A 26,631-nucleotide genomic window follows, 5' to 3' on the forward strand; every position below is an offset into this window, starting at 1 on the left:
TAAAAAACAAAAAACAAATGGTCTAAATTGCAAAATTAAAGTTATTTATTAAGGACAAAACTCGTCAAATTTTGAAACGTTAAGGACAAAACTCGTCAAATTTAAAAGCAAAGGACACCGCCTGCAATTTGGTACAAACATAAAGGACAAAACTTGTAATTTACTCTTAATTAAGGATAAAAATAAGTGATATCTATATATTGGTTATTAATTAATATTAATATTAATAATAAAAGAAATTTATTAAACAAATATAAATAAAATTTATGAGATTGAAGGAGAGAATGATATGTGGCATTATGTGGAGTCTTTTATTATAAGTTAGATAAAAATTATCAAACTTCGAATAACTCCCTCGGAGTTCAGCCCAGAAACTCCAAGAAAAAACTTACATGATAAAATATCAAGAGAAATTTGGTTGGATTGATGCAAGATTCGAACACCAGACCTTTGGTATAAACAGCAAAATTCCAAAATGTCTCGGTGATAGACTCAATTCGAAAAAAACATATTAGTGACCTGACCCGATAAACTTAATAGACATACAACTAAGCCAAGAAAATCGGGACCCAATCAAAAAATTCTTCGTAGGTCTGCCATGCCACTAAGTGTATTTAATATTATAATTTTTCGCGTGAAAGTATCCTGAAACTGAACCATGAAAGCAACCGCAATTAGACATAATTTAACTGATTCCAATAGTTAACAAGATCAAATCGACGACATTCACACAAGGTGTACTGTTTTTACTACACAAAACGAAAAGGATGATGTTGATCCATTAGAGTACAATTCAAGAACAAGTTATATTCAATGTAGTGTTTCTTGTACACTACCATTACCATTGCTGGACCTTGCAGGGGCCACTTTTGCAGGTGATGAGCGTTCCGCTTGGGAAAACTGGATCAAGATTTGCATTAAGAAGGTAATAATACCCAACCCGGTTGCGGTGAATGTGAGACCCTTCCATGATGATAGAAGATTAGACCATTGCAAGAATTTGAAGATCCCGAGTACAAGCAGACAAGCCCAAGAAACAACCACCTATTTATTGCATACACAAATATTTTTACGTGTGAAGTAAGCAAAGTGCATTTTTAATGTGTATCCAAACGGTTCATTAAGTGGTTTTCAGGGTTTGGCAGTTTAACGGTTTTGTATGTCCAAGGTTTGATGCAAAACTACCATCAAGCCGGGGGTCTCACTACGGGGTAGAGGTAAGGATGTCTATATCTTACGCTCCTCAGACCCTACCTTAGCTTTGCTATTGGTGAGATTTACTGAGTATGATGATGATGACATTAATTATAACAAAATCAGATACAGCATATTGGGTCAACACGGGCGGTTTTGACGTGAAGAAAAATTAACCGTTTTGACCTGGTTTTGACGTGAAGAAAAATTAACCGTTTTGACCCGCCCTGACCATTTTGCCCACGATTCTTACCACAAGAGATTTCAGTGGTCTGCCGATATCAACGAGTTCTGAATCAGGAAAGGAGTCTGCTATTTTATGTTGGTCTAATAAATCATCCTGTAGATAAAAACAATTAATGAATAAGGAAGCACAATATATACGTGAAAAAGATGCAGTAATCTATGACAAATAACGAATACCTTACAAATAGAGTAAATTGTCATTTTAGTCCCTGAGGTTTGACCCAAAATATCACTTTGGTCTAAATAGTTTTTTTTCCTTCCATTTTTGTCTAAATAATTTTTTTCTGCCATTTTCATTCAACCCCTTAACTCCGTCCAAAAATCTCAGTTAACTAAGAGTCATTTTTGTCAGTTTACCACCACCACTCACCCCACACCTTCTATCACCGTCACCACCCACCCACCCCATCACCATCATCACCCACTATTTCCACCACCGCCATCACTGTAAACCAGCAACAACCGCCATCATAGCATTTTCACTGTAAATTGGCATACCACCATCCCCATGCCATCGCACCTGTAAACGACCGCTACTCCACCTTTTTAAACCACCACATCTCTTCTCAAATCGCACCTGCAAACCACATTTCATCCTCCCCCCTCCCCTCTCTGTTGGATCTGAACTCAGTTTTAGTTTCTGTTGAACGGTGGTGCCCCCTCCCCTCTCTGTTGGATCTGAACTCGGTTTTAGTTTCTGTTGAACGGTGGTGAACGGTGGGGATGGTGGTGTTGAAAGGTGGGGAATGATGGTGGTGTTCAACGGTGGGGTTTGACAAAAATGCCTCTAAGGTGAACAATGTGGTTTGACCAAAACGCCACTAAGTTAACTGACGTTTTTTAATAGAGTTAGTGGGTTGGATGAAAATGATAGAAAAAAACTATTTGGACTAAAATGGCAGAAAAAAAAAAAAATTATTTGCACTAAAGTGATATTTTAAGTCAGACCTCAAGGACTAAAATGGCAACTTACTCAAACTAAAATTAAAAAAGAAAAAATATAAAAATGTATTTAACTTAAAAAATTAAAATAATAAAAACGTAAAAAAAACTATATATATTATTTTAATAGTAAAATTACTATTTCTATTATTAATATATAAAATAAAATAATAATAATAATAGGGTTTGAGAAATAAGAAAAAAAACTATATAAAAAGACAAAAAAAACCTCTGAGCTAATTGATTATTTTAGATAAAGTTAGTGCCTTGAACCAAAATATTAAAAAAAAAAAAAAAGCAAACCTCAGGACCCATAGAAGAAAAATACTATTTGGATAAAGTAATATTTTGGCAAAACCTTATAAAGTAAAATGACAAGTTACTCAAACTAAAATTAAAACATGTACCTTGGCAACAAAAAGATCTTTACACCATTGTGCAACACCTTCGTCGGTTTCTGGCAGATCCTTCATTAAATGACGCTTAACTCTGACATGAATCTGCAAAAAAAGGTTTCTAGCGTATCCTTCATTTTGACTTGCACGATGATATGAGTCAAAAAGGTTGTCCGGTGCGTATTTTTAAAAGTGAATTACTATCGGATAATAAAACAGAATAATGATGATTTAAATAAGGGTAAATTGCATTTTGCATCCTTTAAGTTTAAGCAAAATTGCAGGCGTTGTCCTTTAACTAATGAGGTTACACTGGATGTCCTTTATGTTATAGTTTCTCATCATAGGGTGTCTTTTGCCCTGACGCAGTTAATTTTTTGTGTTAACTCTTAACATGTGCCACTCACATCAGGGTATAAGGGTCATTTTCACTTAAATATATCATTGTCTTTTTTTTAAAGGGAAAAAAAACAACGCCACCATCTAAACAACGCCACTCACATCGTCTTTAAGTTTCACAAGTAATTTTTCTGTTAACTCCAGCAAAACAACTCCACCATCTAAACACCACCACATAACAACCGCCGTCTTCATCTCTCTATCGCCAGCGACATCACAATTTAAAGGTTTCGGCCATCACAAAGCCGCTAACACACACATGTTTTCAGTGTTCTTTGGTGGTAGCATCGTAGGCATTTTCCGTCAGGTGTCCATGGCGACAATGAAGTTCCTTTGCAGTCGAAGATAGGTCTTAGATTTTACTTGTGAATTCGCTCTTATGATTTCGAGTTTTTATTAAAGTTTTACATATTTTTAACAATTGCACTCTGAAGGGTTAGATGGCAGGAGAGGAGGGAATTGTACGGCAGAAAAACATGGAGCTGTGGGAAGAGACAACGTGGACCTGGAGAGGAAATACCTAAAGTACCCCTTGACACTGTAGCCAAGCTTGACGTGATATGTATATATATAACTAGATTAGTGACCTGTATGTTATACATGTTAAATAATTTTTATTTAAAATATTAATTTTTAGTAACATGTCATATAATTCTTAAAATCTATTGTTCATTAGAAGTTAACACGTGATATCGAATATTTAATATCCGAAAGAGACAGTAAAATAAAATTTTAGAAGGCTTAAGAAGATAACACGTGACTTCCGTTATATAAAAGATGTCATATGTGATAATAAAATGAACATTCGTTGAATTTACTCCCTTGAAAATTTAATTATAAACCATATAATTATTTGTACATAAATGTTGTAAATTAAATGCATACTATATAATTTTGAATACGAATAATTTTGTATATTAAGTAAATAAGAAAACAATTATATCTTTAAAGCATGTGTATTGTAATGGTTAAATATAATATAATCGATAAACACATACAGTCGTCAAGATGTGTATTAGAAAATGAACTTTGATATACTATTTACTTATTAGAATATTTTATTTGTTTTTTTTATTTATTATTATGTTAAATTGTTAAATAAAATTTTGAGTGAATTTCAAGGATTGTCCTTTATCTTTATACACATTTTCAGGCGTCGTCCTTTATGTTCAAAATTGACGAGTTTTGCCCTTTATGTTTTCATATCATACACGTTTTGTCCTTTAGGCCTAACCCAGTTAGTTTTTTAGTTAAATTTGGCATATGCTTTGCACATGAGGGCATTTTTGTCAATTCAAAGGTAAGTTCAACGACAGATTTATAGCTCAAAGCTTCTGCAACCTTTGAATTGACAAAAATGTCCTCATGTACAAAGCACATGACCAAATTTAACTGAAAAAACTAACTGAGTTAGGCCTAAAGGACAAAACGTGTATGATATGAAAACATAAAGGACAAAACTCGTCAATTTTGAATATAAAGGACAATGTCTGAAAATGAGTATAAAGATAAAGGACAATCCTTGAAATTCACTCTAAAATTTTCAAACCGAACGACAGTTCTTTTTTCAATCAATACCATTCCATTCTGAAAGTTTTATAATTATTTAAAATTCTGAAATGTACTCGACGCTTTATTATAATATATTACAGTATATAGATTGTTAGAGTATTAACATAAATTATTTTGTTATAGGTTAGTATTCACTTATATTTATTAAAAATACATAAAATCAAGAAAAAAACAATTAAACATCCTCTAAAAACAAATTCAACAGAAAAATACAAAGATATGAAGAAAAAAAGATACAAACTCCACCCACTATTTTACATATTAAATATATATATAGGACAAGGATCGGTTAGGAACTACCCTTTATTACGAGAACCAATGTGAACACAACCAAAAATAGCTAAAAACACACAAATTTTTTTAATATTTTTTATACAAAAATCGCTACTTTTAGTAGCAAAAAATTTTTTTTTTGGATACTAAAATTAACGATTTTAATGTAAAAAATATAAAAAAAAAGTGTGTGTTTTTTTTTTGAATTTTTTAGGTTTTTTGGGGGTTTAGTTTTTAGCATTTTAGCTGGGAGGGGAGGGTGTGTTTAAGTTTTTTTTTTTTTTTTTTTTTTTTTGTGGGCGGGGGGGGGGGGGGGGGAGGTTAGGTTTTTTTAGTTATTTTTTGTTGTGTTCACATTGGTTCTCGTGGTTCTCGCAATAAAGGTGATTCTCGCATGAACCTTACCCTATATATAGAAAGGAAAAGATAAAAGGATAAAACTTATGTGATTAAAATAATACATATGGGTCATTTTGTCTCTAAAAATTTGTGTAACTAACTTATGGATAACTTTAAATTAATTAATAGTCACAATATTTATTTTTTAGACCGAAAAAAACAATTAAGATCAAGCCATAGAGTGACATGTGTTCCTCTTATAATTTTTTTATTATATAGATATAGATAATATAAATTTATGTTTGAAAAAAAAAGTGGAAGGGAAACCATGTCAAAAACACACAATGATGTCACTAATATGTAACTGTAATAACAACTATTCTTAAGCCTCTACTTTGCGGGGCATGGGTCGTAAAATCATGTTAAGTAGCAATCAAACAACGATCAAAGTTGAGAAAAAAAACTTAAAAATACTTGAATTTCTAACATAAATGACTCACGTGACGTAATACGTAGACGAAGTTGAATCTATACTGACACGTATTAAAAATTCGAGAGGGTAAAAAAAACCTAAGGAACTAAATGTGACCACCAAACACCGTGCTAAGTAGCAACCAAACGGCGACTAAATCCAGAAAAAAAAAGTAAAACAAAAACTAATAAAAAAACTAAACAGATATAACTTTTGTGGTAAATTATTAGAAATCAAAGCTTTATTACCTAAAGAGTTAACTTCCATTTTGTTCCTTGTGCTTTGGTCATTTTAACGGTTTTGCCCCAATAGTTTAAAAATAACCATTTTCCTCTCTGATTTTTCTAACTTATCGTCATTTTGCTCCCCGCCTCTTAACTCCATTCAAAAAATCCATTAACTAAAAGGGTATTTTCGTAATTTTATAGATAAAAGCAAGGGCATGTAAGTCTTTCAACCTAAATACATCTATAACTTGTTTATGTACATGTATATAAGTAATTCTTTTCTGATCCCCCATCTTTTCAACCACTCTTTCTACCGGCCACCACCATCCTCAACCATCCACCACCACCGGCAACTACCACCTGTCGACCATAGGGCTGTTCACGAGCCGAGCCGAACCGAGCGGACCTTTGCTCATGCTTGGCTCGTTTACAAACCGAACCGAGCGGACCGGCTCATTTAAAACCGAGCCTTAAATCATGCGAGCATTTTTCGAGCAGTAAATATTCCGAGCGAGCGTCGAGCGAAGTTCGAGCGACTTGGAGAATCGTGTCGCCCGATGAAATTCGCTAAGAGAGCTAGTGACAATGTTTTGATCTCAAGTTTTTGTCTTTAAAAACATGCACGTTTCATGACATAAGAATAACAATGTTGTGGCCGATGAGGCGATGGTTATATTGCACGAACAATTACGTTGAGAGCAGGAGACGATCGACTTAGGGTAAGGACATGAAACATTGAGGCGATGAGCAGCTTGTCGTTTATCGGTTTAGGATTTAACTTTTAGGTTTTGATATTATTTTTTTATTGGCGTGGTTGGGCTAGTACGTATAGATATAGTTGTAAATTTGTATATAGTGGACCAAAATCTAATAGAGTGGCATATATAAAACTATAAATTAAGTTATATTTAAGTATATATGTATGTGTAATGTGTGTGTATATATAGTTGTGTGTGTGTATATATATGTATAATTTATATTTGTGTATATACATGTTTATATATGTATGTGTATATGTGTATGTATGTATGTATATATATACTAATTATTAATTAAAAATAATAATTCGAGCCGAACCGATCCGAGCGAACCTTTGCTCATGCTTGGCTCATTTACAAACCGAACCGAGCAGAGCAGCTCGTTTACAATCGAGCGTCAAATCGAACGAGCATTTTCCGAGCAATTTCCGAACGAGCGTCGAGCGAGCGACGAGCGGCGAGCGATTTGAACGGCCCTAGTCGACCACGACTATCGTGACTTTTAACCATAGTTATCAAATGCGCTAGGCGCACTCAAGGCGCATAGGCCTCGCCTGGGGCCTAGGCGCAAGGCGCAAAAAAAGCAAGGGTCCGAGAAAAAAAAAGCGCACATAAATGAAAAAAATAATAAAATGTATTATGTATTGAAAAAGATATAAATATATCTTATATGTGTATAAAATTAATAAAACCATCCAACTAGTTTAAAAAAAAAAATAAAACCTTTTAAGATAATTTTTGTAAAAGAAATTCTAACAAAGTTGAATACTTGCTATAATAACTTAAAATATTTTGAAAGAAATATGAATTTTGGTAGCTGTTGACACAGTCTCCTTTCTGCACAAGTGCACAGTGCACAGTGCCTATCTTTTTCTGCAAAACACTGTTAAAGTAAGTTTTTAAGCAAAATTCTGCTCTCCTCTTCAAAAGTGAAAACACAGTCTCCTTTCTTGCAAGTCATGCTGTCTCTCATTCTTTCATCTTTCTCTTCCTTTCCTCTTCAAATTTCTGTCTCCGTTGGTCCATCCAAAACCACAAATCTGTCCATAAGGAAAGTGGCACTAACTTGGAGAAGTTCGCCGGTAACTGGGCAGGAATCTAGCCGGAATAGTCGCCGGAAAGTCGATTTTTGGCCGGAAGCTTACCAGAACAGCGCCTTTAACGGCACAAGGCGGTAAGGTTGCGCCTCGCCTGAAAATTGCGCCTAGGCGCACCAGGCGAGCGCTTTTGATAACTATGCTTTTAACTAAACGTTTTAATTGAGTTAGAGCCAGGGAGTAAACTACTGAAATACCCCTACTTTTAATTGAACGTTTTAACTGAGTTTGAGCCAGGGAGCAAGCTGGTGACAAACTCAAAAGATCAAGGAGGAAAATGACTATTTTTAATCTATTGGAGCAAAACCGTTAAAATGACCAAACCACAGGGAGCAAAATGAAAGTTAACTCTTACCTAAATGGAAAACCCCAAAAGTTTACTATGAAAAAGAAAATCACAGTATAGAAAAGAAGTGGTGATTCATTACCATGATATGAATTAATATATATAAATTTGTCTCCAACCAAATGTGTGGTTACTTCTAAATTGCATGTTTTGTAGTTTAAGACTTTTTTAAGTATTTTTATTTGCTTACATAATAGTTTTTTTTATTCAGATTGCCCGGGTTGCAAACTAATTGTAGTGAATAGATTATTGCAATCAGATAAAACATATTACCCAGGTCAACCAGAAGCGCCGTCTATCAGGGGGTGCAGGAGGTGCCTGCGATCAGGGCCCAAATCAATATAGGGTTCGAAAAATGTTTAAATTTTTTATATATATATATTTAAAAAAATTCTGGGTGTTTGTATTAATAAGGGCCTGCTAAAAGACCCTAAGTTTTTTAAATAAGGGCCTGTTTAAAAGTTTTTAAAAAAATTGGCCCAATTAACAAGCCCAAGTGACTAGTCTAAACAAAAATGAGTGCCTGCTAGATCAGGGAAAGGAAACAAAACATCGCACTGTTTAAAAGTTTTAAAAAATGGCCCAATTAATTTGTTTTATTTGTTTCATAACAATTATCGTAGTATTATGGGTTTTTCGTATTTATATATTTGATTGAATGATTAATGAGTTTATATTATATGAAGATTTGCGAATAGGGCTTAAATTTTTTTATCTTGAACAGGGCCAAATTTTTTTTTGTGATTTTCGGAGACGGCCCTGTCAACCAGACCCGAACTAGAATTACACTTTACATGGTAAAAAAAAAAAAAACATAACGATGGAAAAGTCTTACCACAGAAGACTGGCCTTTAAAGAGCCTAAGCATTGTTGGGGTTGAATCTTTGGGGATAGCCACTGTCATATCCATAATTGCAGGAGCAAATGATCTCATCTCCCTCACGGAAGTAACGAACCCCTGAAAAATTCTTAACAAAATATTAAATATATAAAAACATGAATCCGAAAAAGATTTGGGTTTGAGGTCACTGGTCTCAAGTTTGAATCCGGTTCCAATCAGGTTTTACCGTAGTGGGCTTTTGGGAGACGGGTTTCCCTCGGAACTAGAGATGGTGGGCTTGGGCTACCAAAGCTGTCTGTGATCGCGGGCGTATAGGAACACTTTTTCCCATTTGATTACCCCGAGTTACCGAACTTTTAACTTTTATTCGATGATCATTCCAAAAAAAACTATTTGGTTGTGTTTCTATGGAACCTTTTAACAGCACAATATGACTACTTTTACCCTCTATGCTAAATTGAACAAAAGAGAATTTCATGACCTAGGGTAAGGGGTGTTTGTTTAGCTCTTAATGAGACTCTTAATGGTTCAGACCTTTTACTGGTTTAACACTTAATGGTTTAGACTGTTTGTTTCACGAGCAGATGTCTGAATGGTTCAAACATTTGCCTCTTGCCTCTGAATAGTTAAGCATTATACTGAGTCTGAATGGTTAAGACCTCTAGTGTGAATTGGTCAGACATTGGCCTCTGAATGGTCAAATTTTTAACGGTTCAGACCTCTTACTGGTTCAAGATTTAATGGTTCATACTCTTACTAATTCAACATTTAACCATTCAGAAGTTGTCAACCAGCCCCTAACCATGGTTGCAATTTGGTTTGGTTATGAGCAAAAACCATGTTTTGGCTTTTAGTTTTCTTGTATATTCTCAAAAGAGTAAAAGTACTAAAATGGTCCTTGTAGTTTTCTTGTATATTCTTAAAAGAGTAAAAATGTTAAAGTGGTCTCTGAGTTTATGGCATTTTTACCACTTCAGTCTAAAAATAAAACTTTTTTGTATCTGAGTCCTACCTGAGGTTTTATTTTTGTTACCACTTTCATTCAATTGGTAATCTGGGTTGGAATTTTCTGTAAACTTCTTCTTTTTTTGTCATTTTCCTAATTTAAATGAAGGGCATAATCATCATTTTATGCCATAATATATTTTAATTCAATGAGGAAAACGAAAAAATGAGAGAAGTTAACAGAAAATTCTAATCCAGTTTACACAACTGGATGAAAACGACAACAAAAATAAAACCGTAAGGACCCAAATACAAAGGATTTCATTTTTGAACTAAAGTTAAAAAAATAACCTAAACTTAGACGATTTTAACATTTTACTCTTCTTAAAGAAGTTAAAAGTTACACATGCACATATGTTGAATATAGAACCAATTTTACTGAATAAACAAAGAGAATATTAATGCTAAGATGATTCCAAATATTATTGTTTTTTTCTTAATTTAAAACAAATTGATTTCATTCTCTTTAATGTGTATTGAATAAATATGATTTTTATAGTATTTTGAATGAGTAAGGGGCTGTTTGGTTACCTCTTAATGAGACTCTTAATGGTTCAGACCTTTTACTGGTTTAATACTTAATGGTTCAGACTGTTTGTTTCACGAGCAGATGTCTGAATGGTTCAGACATTTGCCTCTGAATGGTTAAGATTTATACAGAGTCTAAATGGTTAAGACCTCTAATCTGAATTGGTCAGACATTTGACTCTGAACGGTTAAGCATTATACATGCTTTTAATGGTTCAGAGACCTCTTACTAATTTAACACTTAACCATTCAGATGTTGCTAAACAACCGCTAAATGTGATATTATGAAACTTAGAAGGATTATATACTAATATTAAAAAACACAAACCAAATGAAATATAACTTCTTTGTCTTTTAGTCTATTTTGTTATGTAGTGAATTTCCATTTGCACCCCTATATTTTACTTGGTTGTCACTTTGGTCTCTCAACTTTAATAATGTTATTTTTCTTTTTTTTCTTCCTTTTTCTTTAACTGATTTACATCACAGCCCCTGAACTTTAATACAGTTATCATTTTGAATTTTTAACAAATTTTCTGTTATGTGATTTTTATGCGTTTCATTTTTTATATCAACGCTCCACACAAATTACTTTTATCTACGTTTTGGCATGGATTTTCTTAATGACGTTTCTAAACCAACCAGTTGTTTTATAATAATAATAAAAGTAACTTTGATCACATTATAATCTTACTTTTGTTCTTGGAATTAACACATTTCTGGGAACAGGTAATCCCGTTGAAGATGCATATTCTTGAGCTGCCAAAAGCTTTGCGTTAGTAAATCGAGTCCCTTCAACATAAAGGGCCATCAAAAAGGGTTGAGGGTAGTCTTTTAGGCGTCGAAGACCTGCCTGTAATACACATAGTGAAAATGTGAAAACACACACTAAATAACCTAAGTTATGTATATAAGTGTGATAATAATAACACCTTTAGGGTACTTTCATCTTTAGCCCACTTTCTTTCAAGAAAAAGAAATTCAGAAAACCACATTGACCAACCTATGACCTGCATGTATTCAATAGATCTATCTTTGTAAGTTGTAATATAATTTTAAATAATTATTTTAGGCCTATAACTACATAATTAAAGATTAACCAGAGGCCAAACATTCAATAATGTTAGTACATAATGCGTCTGTAGCCGTTTTGGCAAGCGTCTTGTTTCTTGAAAGTGGCGTTTGGTGGTTTTGTATTAAGTGAGATAGAGTTTGTGTTTTATGTAACTCAAACGCACGAGTCATGTGTTTGAGGTTGTCAACCGTATGGGTAGTTAACTGCATAGGTCTTACGTTTGAACCAGGGCAACCACATGAGTCATGTGCTTGGATGTTTAAGCACATGAAAGGTGACTCATGCGCCAAAGTGTCATAACTTTTCATGCGTCTGGTTACTAGAATTGTCATACTGTAGCAAAACTTTGTCAATTTGACTACCGATCACTACAAAACATTTATTTAGCTTGTGTGTACACATAATCAATCATATACCTAATGGATTCCGCACATCTAGTGTGATAAATCGTAGAATAAAGTGTTTCATAACATTTAATCAAGGTCCAGCATGGGATTCAAATAATAAGTTGATAACAAAAACTGATAAAGAATTGCATACTATTAAAAAAGAATTACTATTTAATTTATTTAAATACTTACAGGAAGAAATTTTGATGATTTCTTCATGACAGCTAATGTGCTACCAAGACAACCTGATCTCTGTATCAGTATAATTAAAGAAGATTAGAAAAGGGCACAACCATTGCTGACATGACAATGAGAAAATGCACAAATGAATGAGGATTGTTTGCCTTTAAAAAAATAAAAAAATAAGAATAGATTTCATAAAATACAAGCAACTATTTAACTGTTTGTTTCATTGAATAAATGAACTGTATAACAATATTAATACTATCTCGATGCGTAATATTCGCCCAAACCGCCTGTCGCCGAACGTTGAAACACGATAAGTGGAACAAGCTCTTTATGCCGCACAAAAGGCCAGTACCGCCCTCCACACCAACACCTCTCGTGCACCGGCTACATCGAACAATGACCAATGATTTGACTTCTCACATGACCGCAATCGTGGCCGTGGCCGCTCCTACGACAGAGGGCGAGTCGTGGTCAGTATGGTCGTGGTATGGGAAACTGTGGGAATGCTAATAGATATTCACCAAATAATGTGTAGCCCACATAGCCCAATAGTGGTTATAACTAGCCTAATCCCCCACCATCTTGGAGTGACCACAACAGCAACAACTTCAACAATGGGCTTGTCCACCTTGCCCTTGCCCGTATCCAACCACAAATCCAAGGCCCAGCAACAACAATAATAGCGGAAACAAAATCCTCATCCCAAGGCCCAATCAAGCTTACCACTCCGCCTTTACCTTAACCGACATTGAGCAAGCTCTCTTTACAATGTCACTAAATCAACCGGACCCGGCTCTTTACATGGATACTGGAGCAACCGGAAATATGACAAACAATTCAGGCAATTTCCAATTTTTCTTTAATAATAGCATGCCAAAAAATATCATTGTTGGAAATGGCTCCACCATCCCGGTTACTGGACATGGCACTCAAACCCTACTTGAACCCTTTCCACCCCTTCTCTTAAAAGATGTATTTTATGCCCAAAATTGATCAACAATTTAATTTCCATCCGTTGGTTCGCCACCGACAACTCCATTTCTATCGAATTTGACTCAATTTGTTTCTTGTGAAGGATTACAAGACCCAAGCCCCCTATCCTTTGGTACAACAATAGCGGTGATCTATATCCCCTTGTGCAGGGATCTGGACCCACCACAATAGTATCCGCCTATGCAGCTATATCTTCTTAGCTATTGCATCAACGTCTCGGGCATATGGGACAACCTTTATTGCAATCTTTAAAGTTCTATTGATTTTGAGGAATTGAATAAAAATATTTGTCAATCTTGTGTACTTGGAGAAAGTGTTCGGTTACCTTTTACTACTTCCAATACTCACATTTTTCAAATTTTTTACATCATACATAGTGACTTGTGAACTTCACCCATTTTAAGTTCGGAAGGCCACCAATTTTTATGGAAGTATCCTGTCTCCAAAAAGTCACAAGTCTACTTGATAATTTGTCACTTACACAAACGAATTGAAATTCAATTTGAACGACAAATGAAAACATTTCAATGCGACAATGGTAAAGAATATGTGAATTCTTCTTTTCACCAGTTTTTTCACCAACATGGCATGATCTTTCGTCACTCTTTCCCTCACACATCTTCCTAAAATGGCAAAGCTGGACAGAAAATACGAACCATCAATAACATGATCCAAGACTTCTAGCTCACGCACCTTTTTGTAACACCTCGTAAATTTGTGTCGAATTATACAATGACACGTGTCCACTCTCAAATATGCCCAATAATTTGGACGAGAGGGACTAATATTGTAAAGATGTGGAAATATGAATGTGGAGGGACTAAATATGAGAAATCTCAAAAATTTGAGTTTTGGAGGTCTCATACGGATCGCAAGGATTTACCCCTTACGGTCCGTAAGCATGATTAAGGGTTCTGCGCGCTTATGCCAATGGCAGTTTATGCTTGCTGCCCAAGTTCTTCTGCCCTCTTGCCACCTTGCAAGCAATTTGTCACCCATCCTCAGTTCATAACACGTCCATGGACACTTGGAATGATCCTAAATCAGTTCCAAACACCGGGAACAATCCTATGCACCTTATTCCAGTATAAATAGGACTCATGTTTAACCTTTGCAACTTGCTCATTTCTCACATCTCCTCTCTACTCTCTAATCTGAAGCTCTTGATCAAAAAGGACCTCCTTTGAGTTCTATTTTCTTCTAAGGATCACACGTAAGTGTTCCTTTCCTGCTCTTTCTTTTTGTAGGCTAAGAATTTAGCCGAAAGTCAAGCAAATTGACTTTTGCTTTGACTTTCATTTTAGACCATTATGGTCCAACCATTGTTCAAATCGAACATGGCTACGTGATCGTAATAAGGTAGGTGTTAATCCCTTAAAATGGCACCTCCTGGAAATCACGTTAAGTTGGTCAATTGACGGGTCAAAGTTATGTTTAATAAAAAGTCAAAAACACAGTTTTCGGAAAACTTATAAAATGAACTTGTAAATGTTTAAACACATATTTTTGACATCATATCAGTTGGTAACTAATATTATAACATGTCTAAGCATGTTCAGCCCGTCATTTCCAGGTTACATGTCGGTTCGCAACCGAAAGTCAAGCAGTTTGACTTCTGCTTTGACTTTCGAATCTGACCCGATTAACAACTTTAGCTACTGATTCTAAGTTGCATTATGATCATATTATAGTGTAGAATAACCCTCTGTGGTTATATTACCTGATCATAATCAGTTCTTGAGTTTTTTTGCAAGTTCATGAAATATGCCATATTATACCGAAAATGCCCTTTTGGTGCATAACTCTATTTTAAACATTAATGAACATACAAAGTGCGTAACCTACTGATGTGGTAACTTATTTAACATGTTTTGGCATATTTAACTTGCTTATAACTCATCCGATTACTTGATACCGCCTATGCGCGTACGATTAGCTTATGTAACTAGTTTACGTAAGTTTACCAAATTGGGTCAACCCTTTTCAAATTCCAGAATGTAAATAAGTTTACCCATATTATACAAGTCTTAGTACTTGTGAGGGTTTAAACTACATTCTATCCGGTCATCGCTTAATCTAGCGTGTCGTACCGTTTTCATTATTTTAAGTTAACCGGTCCAAGTCTATGACTTGAATAAGACCCGTTAACATTCTAATTGGTTATTATACCATTCATTCCACACTAAGGCATTCCACTAGATTGCAACCGAGCTTAGTTAATTGATATATTGGTTGTGCTTATTATTATATCTTGATTTGAAAGATTACTAAACCAGGTAAATACTCTTAACCTATTTTCCCTATTCGGGCTTGGGATACGGTGTATTATTACCACATGATCGGGTATGGGATCAAAGACCTATGTGTCGGGAATCCAAATAATCTGTTTTGTATTGCTTGAACTTAAACATTGGGGGTTAATACGACCGTGTCCTGGATATCCTCGGCTCATTTAACTGCAAGCGGCCACGGCCTAAGCACAGGGTGTAGGCATACACCTGACAGATGCTAATGCTATATTAAAATAATTTTTATAACCCAATACGGGTTAACCCAATAAGAGTATTAAAGTGGTGTGTCAGTTCATCATGTTCTCGGCATAGTTTCCGGGCCCCATATGTATTGTCAAGCTTGTAAAACTGATAACATGAGAAATAGTTTATCCCAAGTTATTTATGAAAATATATGTACCATTGCGTACATGCAAATGATTTTGAAATATTTTCAAAATGTGTCGGTTATTTGTATTTTGCCAGTGTAAACTAACGTATCTTCAAAAGACTAAGTGACAGGTTGCAAGGTTATGAAACAGGCTGGAAGTGCTCGGTAATGCTTAAGAGGAATTTGCAACTCCTTGCATTTGAAGCCTAATAGTTTGCATATTTCATTTTGTTATTCTCGATCCGCCTGTGGATCTTTATACACTTTCCGTTTGTATATTATTTTGAACATTCGGACATTATAATTTGTAATAGTATTTTAAATCCAAGACTTCCGCTGTGCTATTTGTGCATTTGATATCAGTCATCACGTACCCCAAGTCCGGGCCCATCGGGAAATATCAGGGTGTGACACTTTTCTCGACATTTTTTGGTACCATGCCCTTAACACCGCCACTTACCTCCTACATATCTTATGAACCAAACACCTCAACAACAAAACCCCAACCGAACTTTTATACAACCGAACATCATCTTATGATTTACGCGTGTTCGGATGTCTTTGCTACCCATTATCCCCTCCACTTCAATTCACAAACTCGACCACTATTCCTACCCATGCGTTTTCCTTGGTTGACAATCCACTCACCGCAATTACAAATGCTTTAACCTTCAAACCAAACAAGTCATCATATCCCGACATGTGCCATTTGATGAAACAACTTTTCATTCACCAACACCTTAATCGCTCCCCCACTAACGACTTTCTTTCTGACCCTTTCCGTCTCATATGTGGCCTCTTGTTCAGATCCAAACACCATCACTACAACCCACGACCCAACCCTCCCCCTCTAACACCCCAATGGCCCACACTTCTCCTACTTCCACGACCCACCAAACCTCAGCCTACTCCATCTCCCAGTCGGCCTACTCCGCTATAAACTCACCCCACACCCCAAACGCCAACCTGGCCCACTCCCTTGCCACTTCCCCCATCTCCACATCAACACCCACTTCCGACACAACCCAATATGCTACAACCTAGGCCTAACCCACTGCCACCCTAGCCCAATCTGCCACGTCCGAAACCAATACAAATCCATTCACGCCTACTCAAACTAACTCATCCCCATAACCACAACAAATTCCACATCAGCCACCCATACATATTGTAGCTCTTACTCATACCTCTATGAGCCGAACCATGCACACTCGCTCCACGGACAGTATCATAAAACCCAAACGATAACTTAACCAATATACTTCCACCATCTTTCCAATACCCGAAACCCCAACCAATGCTTTGTCGATACCGAATGGTATAATGCCATGATCAACGGATATCATAATTTATTAAAAACAAGACTTGGGAATTAGTGCCCAATCAACCACACATGAATATTATTCGAAGCATGTGGTTGTTCAAACACAAGTTTAAATCGGACGGTAGCTTAGAACGCTACAAAGCACGGTTAATTTGTGATGGTTAGTTACAACGGTGGGGATTGATTGCGGTGATATGTTAGATTCGGTGGTTGAACAAGCCACGATCTGTACTGTACTATCCGTCGCTCTGTCTCAATCATGGTCAGTTCATCAACTAGGTGTCACAAATTCCTTCTTACATAGCACTCTTAATGAAACCGTTTACATGTACCAATCGATGGTTCTCGACATAAAAGCTTTCCTGATCATGTATGTCGTCTAAAGAAATCCCTTTACAGCCTCAAACAAGCACCTCGAGCCTGGTACCACGGTTCACTGACTTTGTTCTCAAAATGGGATTTTAGCAAAATTCATCCTCAATCACGGTCAGAATATGGCTTTCCTTCTACTATATGTTGATGATATTCTCCTATTTACATCTTCCGAGTACCTTTATCATCAACTCATGGCACACCTTGCAAGTGAGTTCGCAATGAAAGACCTTGGACCGCTCAGCTTCTTTCTTGGTATCTCCATTTCATGACACAAAGATACTATGTTCCTCACCTAAAAAGCTTATGCTCTTGAGATCATCAAGTGAGTCGGCATGCAGACTTGCAATCCCTAACACACTCCGGTTGACACGCATGCAAAGTTAAGTGTCTCATCGGGTGAGGACTTTACCGACCCTACCCTTTATCACAATCTAGCCGGTGCCTTAATATATTTTACATTCACTCACCGAGACATTAGCTATACGATCCAATAGATATGTATTCATATGCATGCTCCTAAAACTAGTCATTGGAATGCACTAAAAAGAATAATACGCTACATCCAAGGCACTGTTTCATATGGACTAACAGACCACTAATCCTTCTTTGCTCTCCTACACGGATGCAGATTGGGCGAGTTGCCTGGATACTCGTCACTCAAAAAGTGGCTATTGTTTTTACTATGATGACAACTTAATTTCGTGCTCAAAGCGACATGCCACAATCTCACGCTCAAGCGTCGAGGCCGAACACCGCGGGGTGGCTAATGCAGTGGCAAAAATTTGTTGGTTACACAATCTATTGTTAGAGCTTCATCACCCGCTCTCTTGCACTACTCTGGTTTACCGTGACAATGTTAGTGCAATCTACTTATCAAGTAACCCGGTGCAACATCAGTGTATGAAACACATCAAGCTTAATATACATTTTGTACGAGAGCAAGTTCAACGTGGTCAGGTTCGGGTTCTACATAGGTGATTGTATTCTGTTAGTTAGTAAGTAAAATAGACTGTTAAAAGTAAATGATGTTTAGAGTTCTAGAAATATATAAATGTGGTATGGAATTTTAGAAGGATATATATGAAATTTCCTGAATAAGTAACTAGGCATCAATAAGGAGTATACTGGATAATCACCTGAGCAAACACCCATCCGAGGAGCCAATCGATATCACTTTTGTGATTAGATATCACTTTTGTGATTAGATATCACAAGCGCATGTTCCTTACCTAAAAACTGGTGTTAGCCAAAACTATTGTGCAAAAATAATATTCTTCAATAAACATACCAAAGTAACATGTTACAAAATCAATATCTAGCTTACCCATCATATTTAGTGTTTCAGGATCTGTGTATAGCTTAATCTGCAACAATAGAGCGCCAAAAACTTTAATAAGACTTATCAAGAGATAACATACATATATGTGTGCATGTGAGCGAGTATGGCTCCAAACGAACTGAATTAACACGAACAAGACCTTGTTCATGTTCGTTTGTTAAGAAATATATGTGTTCACGAACTGTTCATGAATACTAGATTAAGAACTACTTATTTCTTTATTTTAGGGTGAAGTAAGTTGCTTTCAACCAGATTAAAACACCAGATTATTGGCTTAATGCGTATCTTTTAAAGCCAAATAGCATTGCATAAAAGAACATGTTTATTCTTATTTGTTTATTTTAGGGTGAAGTAAGTTGCTTTCAACCATTTTGGGATTTGCTAATTTCAGAATATTAGTCTTGTGGAATAAAAAAGGTGCAACCATAGGTAAACCAGTAAACCACCTAACGTCATCATGTGGGCCGTATGGCAGGATAAAAAATAGTCATATGGGCCGTATGACTCTGTCAGTAGTTTGCGTAGTCACATCATTCATTTTCGTGTCAATTTAACACATTATACGGCATATGATTTTAAACATCGACCATATTTCAAACATCGACCATCTTGCAAACACCTGGTCATACGACCCGTATGACCATTTTTCAAATGTCATACCACGCCATATGAAACGTGTGTGGATAGCGTTTTATAAATTAGCTAATGAGCCGTTTAAGTAAGTAATCCAAAAATCAATTTGATCATCTGGAGATTAAAAAAACCTATCAGTCATATAAATCCACAATCGGTAAACATAACCAAACCCTAATTTACTCCATATCCGTGAACACATGCATAAACTAATCAACAATCGAATTATTAAACTTCAAGAAAATCAACCTCACTCAACTCTAATCACTGGAAGCAATAAGTATAAGTAAGTATAACAGAGCCCTAATTTACTTCATATGCATGAACACATGCATAAACTTATCAACAATCCAATTAAAAAAACTTCAATAAAGTGATTAAAATCATCCTCATTTTGACTCTTAATCTAATCAACAATCATAATAGAGCCCTAATTACACATGCATTAATAAATTAACAATCAAATTTAAAAAAAAACTTCAATAAAATGATTAAAATCAACCTCACCTTAACTCCTAATCACTTAGATTAGCATTTGTAACAGAGCCCTAATTTACTTCACATACATAAACACATGCATAAATTAATGAGTAAATTGTCATTTTAGTCCCTGAGGTTTGGTCCAAATTGTCATTTTAGTCCAAATAGTTTTTTTTCTCCTTTGGGTCCCTGACTTTTTCATTTTCTTGTCATTTTGATCACATTGCCTAACTCAGTCTAAAAATCTGGTTATAACCAGGGGTATTTTTGGCATACTTGTTATGTAGTGATAACCAGGGGTAGTTTACAACATAATTTATAAACCTCATAATAATTTAATGCCAAAACTACCCTTGGTTATAACCTGGTTTTTAGACTAAGTTAGGCAATGTGATCAAAATGACAAGAAAAAGGAAAAGTCAGGGACCCAGATGAGAGAAAAAAAACTATTTGGACTAAAATAACAATTTGAACAAAAACTCAGGGACTAAAATGACAATTTACTCTAAATTAATTAACAATCAAGTTAATAAAAAGACTTTCAGTAATATCAACCTCACCTAAACTTACTTAATACACATAAACACATGCATAAACAAATCAAGAATCAAATAAAAATAATAAAAGTTGAACAAATTAAGACAAAGTGATTAAAATGAAGATGACCTTAACTCCAGACCACCAATCAACGATCCAGATAAGCTCCAGCCATAAGAGCTCCGCTACCTTTCTGTTAATCCTTCTGAACAAACTCTTCGAGAAAGGTCGTATAGTAATGAATATAAGTGCCTATAGAATATATACAGTGTTGTATGGATAAAGTTTAAATGAGTGAATTAGAAATTAAGAATAAATATGGAGTAGTGGAAAAGCAAGATGATAACCTGAAGGAGATTGACGATGAGGCCAGAGACCAAGAAGAGGACGCCGATAGGAACGATAACTACTGATGCTGCGATTGCCATGGCCGACGCACTCAAACTCAAACTCAAACTCTCTCTGTGTGTGTTTGAAATACGGGGGTATATATAGAGAGAGAGAGAGGAGAACGAGAGAGTAAACGTTTGTGTGAAGCTAGTGGGATCCATGTCGTATTGGTCATGTATTCGCTGTAACAGTCGAAAGTGAAAATCCAAAATAATTTTTTGATGGTACGCAAAAAAGCATGATGACACGTGTTTTCATTGGTGCGCAGCTTTGAAGGGCCGAGTAGTTTTCGTATAGAAATTTTTTGATATATACGTTTTCGACCCCCCGGTTCTATAAAATTTTTTGGGTATATACGTTCTCGATCCCCCGTCGAAAACGTCAAGCTTCGCCACTGCGTGTTTTACATCCATTAAAAGTCATAAAAATGAATACAGGTGCCAATTTCAATAATACAGTACCGGTTCCAATAATACAGACCTGTATCAATGTTGTTCGGTAAAAATCGGTTTAGTTTGTCATGATAGTAGCACTTATATACGCTATGATATAAAAATTTAAGAATTTTGTGTTGCGGGACGTTAAACCATCCAAAACACGGGTAAAGGATATACATTGATATTATAATCAACTAAAACACTGAATTTATCGTTGAGAAAACAATTTAGTTAAATAATAAGAGAAAATTATTTTTTTTAGTTATATGAAATTGAAAGAAAGTTTTAAGTTATATAAAGTTATCTAGTTGTGTTTAATTAAATAAAACAAAGAAAAAGCCTACTAAAATTCCACATAAACCGGCGCTATCCAAAAGAAAAACTATATTTTTTATTAGAATTTTAACGTTTACAAATTGTATACTATTAATAGATGAACTGAACAGTAACTATATATTTGTTTTAAAAGCTTTTTTTTTATATGTGTTGTTTAGTGGTTTTTTATATGTGTTACTAGGTTATAACCCCGTGTATTACACGGGTTGAATAAATAAATTTTATATACTAATAATAAAATAATTTAGTGAGTCGAAAATTTATTTCCCCTCTTATTTCACTCTCTTTCAGATTATATACCTATGGGGACACGTAGTTGAATCAATGAAATATTAAATAGTTAGTAATAAGAAGAGAAAATAAAAGAAATACCTAAGAAATGAAATATTAAAGTATATAAAGTATATTTGTTCTCTCTAAATACTGATTTAACCAGGTTTATAACCCAGGTTCAAACTCTAGATATATAATAAAACTAATTAAGTTATATCTTCATCAAACAAAATATATATATATATATATATTTCAAACTTTGTGGTTTTATAATATTTTCAAAAGTTATTTTAATAACTTATTATAAAAAAAACACAAATTGACCTTATTAGTTATTACTAAGGATGTTCACAATTCGATTTAAAAGCGTAAAACCGATCAAAATGGTCATCGGTTTCATTTCACGATCGGGTTTGTTATTAACTTTCGATTTATGTATTAAGTTTACTAATATATTACTTTCGGATTTAAATTTAAAATTTTAATTAAAAAAATTAATAATATCTTATTACAAAAAACGTATGTAGTTACTAAGTATATTTATTTTATTAAACCCGTGTAATATACAGGGTTCTAACCTAGTTAATATTATAAATGAGAAGTATGCATTAAATTTAAAATAAATAATAATTATCTATAGTTAAGTAGATGAGATTAAACAAAATAATATTTAGTAAGAGAGTTATCTATAATTAATTAGAAGAGATTAAACTAAATAATATTTAGTAGGAGAGTTATCTATAATTAGTTAGAAGAGATTAAATTAATAGTAATTATCCATAAGATATTAAAGTAAATAATATTTAATAGGATGATTATCTATAATTAATATTAATTAAAAAAGATTAAACTAAAATAACAATTATCTATAAGAGAAGACCTAATATAATGACAAGTGTCCTAATATGGTTTCTTTTATTATATGTATAGATGTTGTTCTTTTATATATCTTATGTAACTTGCGTTTGTTTTTTTCGATGCGATTCACGTCTCAGTATGTTTTGATCATATCAACATTTTTTTTCTCTATGGGATGCTGTAACTAGGGATGAGCTCGGTACCGTCCGGTACCGAAAATCCCCAAAAGTGGGTACCGGTACCGAATATACCAGGTTCGGTACGGTTCGGTACCGGTTCGGTACCGGTTCGGTACCGGTTCGGTACTGGTACGGTACCGGTATTTGAGAGCAAAAACCGGTAAATACCGGTACCGAACCGGTACCGTACCGGACCGGTACCGAAAATGCTAAAAGTCGGTACCGAAAAAGTACCCGGTTCGATAAATTCGATACCGGTACCGGGAACGATTTACTCATCCCTAGCTGTAACGAGTGTAGGTGGCGTAACAAAATAAACCGATACCGATCAAATTCCTATCGTGTTGGTATATTTTTGATCATATCATAATTTTTTTTTTCTATTGGTTGCTATAGCAAGTGTCAGTACCGTAGTTAAACGAACTGATACCCACCTACCGCGCAACGCGCGGATTTAATAACCCTAGTTATATAGATAAAAAAATGCCATGTGAGGAAAAAAAAAGAATGAAAGCTAGTTCTAACTTCTAAATGTGGAAAGCCTTGATAATGATTGGCTACAACAATGGATCAATAGAGTAAGGGTGGAGGGTATAGTCAATCACCTTAGGGTGTTTGAGTGAAATCCTACCCAATAATATTATGTCATGTCAACTCCTCATTCTACTCCATATTTTACACTCAATCACTAGGTATGGTTAAACACCACTCAATTAAAAAAAAAACTTGATTGGTATCTCCTTTCTCTCTCCTCTCTCCTCTCCTCTCTTCTCCTCTCTCCTCTCCTCTCAATCAGACTCAATCCAATTCGGTGAAAGGTCACCGATTTCGACACCCTCTCTCTTGGTCACCGCGCTCCTTCAAACACATGGTATAGTCACTGATTCGGTGACTCTACTCACCGCACAAGTCCCCGAGGGTTATACCCTCTACCCTAAGTTTATACGGGCTGCGTCATGTATGCGTCATATCATGATGAAATCGTGGTTAACCGCGAGGGTTAATTCACTAGTCTCGTTAAGTAGGGTTAATCCCTTCTTTCCAAGATCAATGGTCGGGTCATCCTCTAACCTGTCTCCTGCACAAGTAAACATACCGTGACTCGTAACAAGGAGGATGGGGTTGGGGTGCTCCTTTTTACCACTCTCCGGCGTAAGAATCGGTATTTGCTTGAGAGCAAAGTGTGTGTTTGAGTAGTATGGGAGAGAGCAGATTAGCGTTACCTCAAACCTGGTTCGGAATAAGTAGTTATAGCCGAAGAGCGAAGGAGGGTAGTCAAGTGGCTAGACTGACAACGCGTAGCCTTTTGTAGGTGTGTCAGAAGCGCAGGTCACGGAAGCGTTGGACGCTTCATGAGGTGATGCCACGTCCAGCTGCGGCTGTCAGTCCGTCTGCCAACTTTTCATGCATGTGGGCTGGGCAGCTGACCCCTGTCAGTGCCCGGACAGGCCACTTGCTGGTTTGGACACTTAAGTTAAAGTGTCAGTTCCACTTGTGTCGACAATAGGATGCGGGTCTGGACTGCATTGCTGTGTGCGGTAACCGCAGTGACTACCGCATCCCTTGTTGTGACGAAAACACTCGTTTTCATACACAAGGTGAGTCTTCTCATCATTTCCCAAATGGGAAAGCAAACTGGGTTTGCGCGTGCCCGCACGAACGCATGAGAATCTTTATTGATAGGGGTATTGAGCTGGGTGATGATCACTCGCGGCCAAGCCTGGTGCGAGATTTGGGACCATACCCCTTCAAGTCCCCCCATTCTAGTGTTGTTTCCATGTGCAAGTTGTAGATGGGTGACGGGTGGTCCGTAGGACAACCCTTAAGGCCTTTAAATAGACTAAAATACCATACTTTATCCGGTTAATAGCTTGAATTTGGTAATCACAAGATGTTTGATGTTACAGGTGTTAAAGAGCTTAAAATGCGGGTTTTATGGAGCTTGGATGGATGCTAGAAGTTGGCGGTGTTGGGATTGAAGAAATGGTGAATTAAATGAAGGAAACAAGGAAAAACTAACACTCATCGCCGTAACCTACGGCACTTGGCCGTAGGTTACGGCCCCAACCTTTGCAAAAAGCCTTCGCTGTAAGATAGAAGCCACCCGCCGTAAGGGAAAGCTGCCCGCCGTAACCTATGGCCCTTTGCCGTAGGTTACGGCACTGACTGATCTAATTTTGTAACTTATGCATTAAATTGTCATTTCATGGGTTTTTATGGTGGCTCATCATATGTTTTCGGTTACCACTGGCTTGTGAACGAATTGGGAGCAATCTTGGAGACTTGGAAGCTTGGAGAACATATCTTATCATTAATCTTAGTTGCTTTGATCTTGATGAACATTGAAACTTTTGTTATGATGATTGTCCAAGCCATGTGCGGCTAAACTTATGGTGGTCATCTTTAGTTGAAGGTTTGTTTGAGACGGTTGTGTTTTGATTCCCTATTTCTAGAACGGTAAACTTTATTTATGTTTTGTTTATTATGGTGTTTGATTATTTGCTTGTAAATTGTTGATTCTTATGTTATTCTAAGTTTAAAACTATACGTTCCTGGTGCCGTTGGCAATCGAGATATCATGGGTAGAATTAGGATTGGGTAAGGGTTAATTGGTCATCGGGTAACAACCTCACGTTCTAGGAATCTGAGTACTTCGTTCCCTTTTATCACAACAAATAATTACACATGAACTATGTCTATGTAGTTCTTTCTAGTAGATGATAGCACAACCGTTGAAGCAAACCGGAAACTAAAGATGGTCATTTGTCTCTAAATTGTTTACAACCAACATTTTCATTTTGCAATTAAATAGTAATCTTAGTTTAAAAAACCAAATCAATCAATCCAACTCTTGAATTTTATTTTCTTGCAATTAGCCTAATTTAGTTAACTTAGAGAAACACTTCAAATAACACATATTCCACAAACTCCCTGTGTTCGATACCCACTTGCCACTATCTAATTAGTAGTAATTGGATTAAATTTGATTGTGACCACGACATCACGTCAAATTTTGGCGCCGTTGCCGGGGAGTAGTGCGCAACGTGTGTTATTTTCTTTCTTTTTAAGTTTGTTATTTTTCTGGTTTATGCTGGGTGTTTTAGTGTGCAGGTATTTACAGGTGCATGCGTACTAGAAGCTCTCACAAGCTTTCACCATTTGCGTTTGATCCGGAGATTGAGCGAACGTTAAGAGGAAACAAAATTTTGCTAAGGGAAAACAAGTTAAGCGGTTCACCAACAACACCAACTACACCTATTACACCACTTCGATACATGGATCCACCACCATCACCACCCACTTCGGGTGAACCTGTTCAACCATTTATACCAACATCCACTCAACCTTCACCAAATACCACCATTCCAACCACTACTACCGAACCTACCGTACTTCAAAATGTCACCCCAACTATAACAACCCTCGGTAAAACCGACATCCTCATAATATTTCTGACACCCTAATATATCTTAAAATATATCAATATGTCTTTATATGCACCCCGTATGTGAAAAACCGAGCCCAAAGT

The 26,631-nt window shown here is 35.8% G+C and overlaps 1 pseudogene; it reads right to left on the minus strand.

The window, feature by feature from the left end:
* Window positions 1–659: 659 nt before the first annotated feature.
* On the minus strand, window positions 660–21,080 carry LOC110897580 (annotated as a pseudogene).
* Between the last annotated feature and the right edge of the window lie 5,551 nt (window positions 21,081–26,631).

This window comes from Helianthus annuus, chromosome 13 (genome assembly GCF_002127325.2).
Source record: "Helianthus annuus cultivar XRQ/B chromosome 13, HanXRQr2.0-SUNRISE, whole genome shotgun sequence".
NCBI classification, from domain to species: domain Eukaryota; kingdom Viridiplantae; phylum Streptophyta; class Magnoliopsida; order Asterales; family Asteraceae; genus Helianthus; species Helianthus annuus.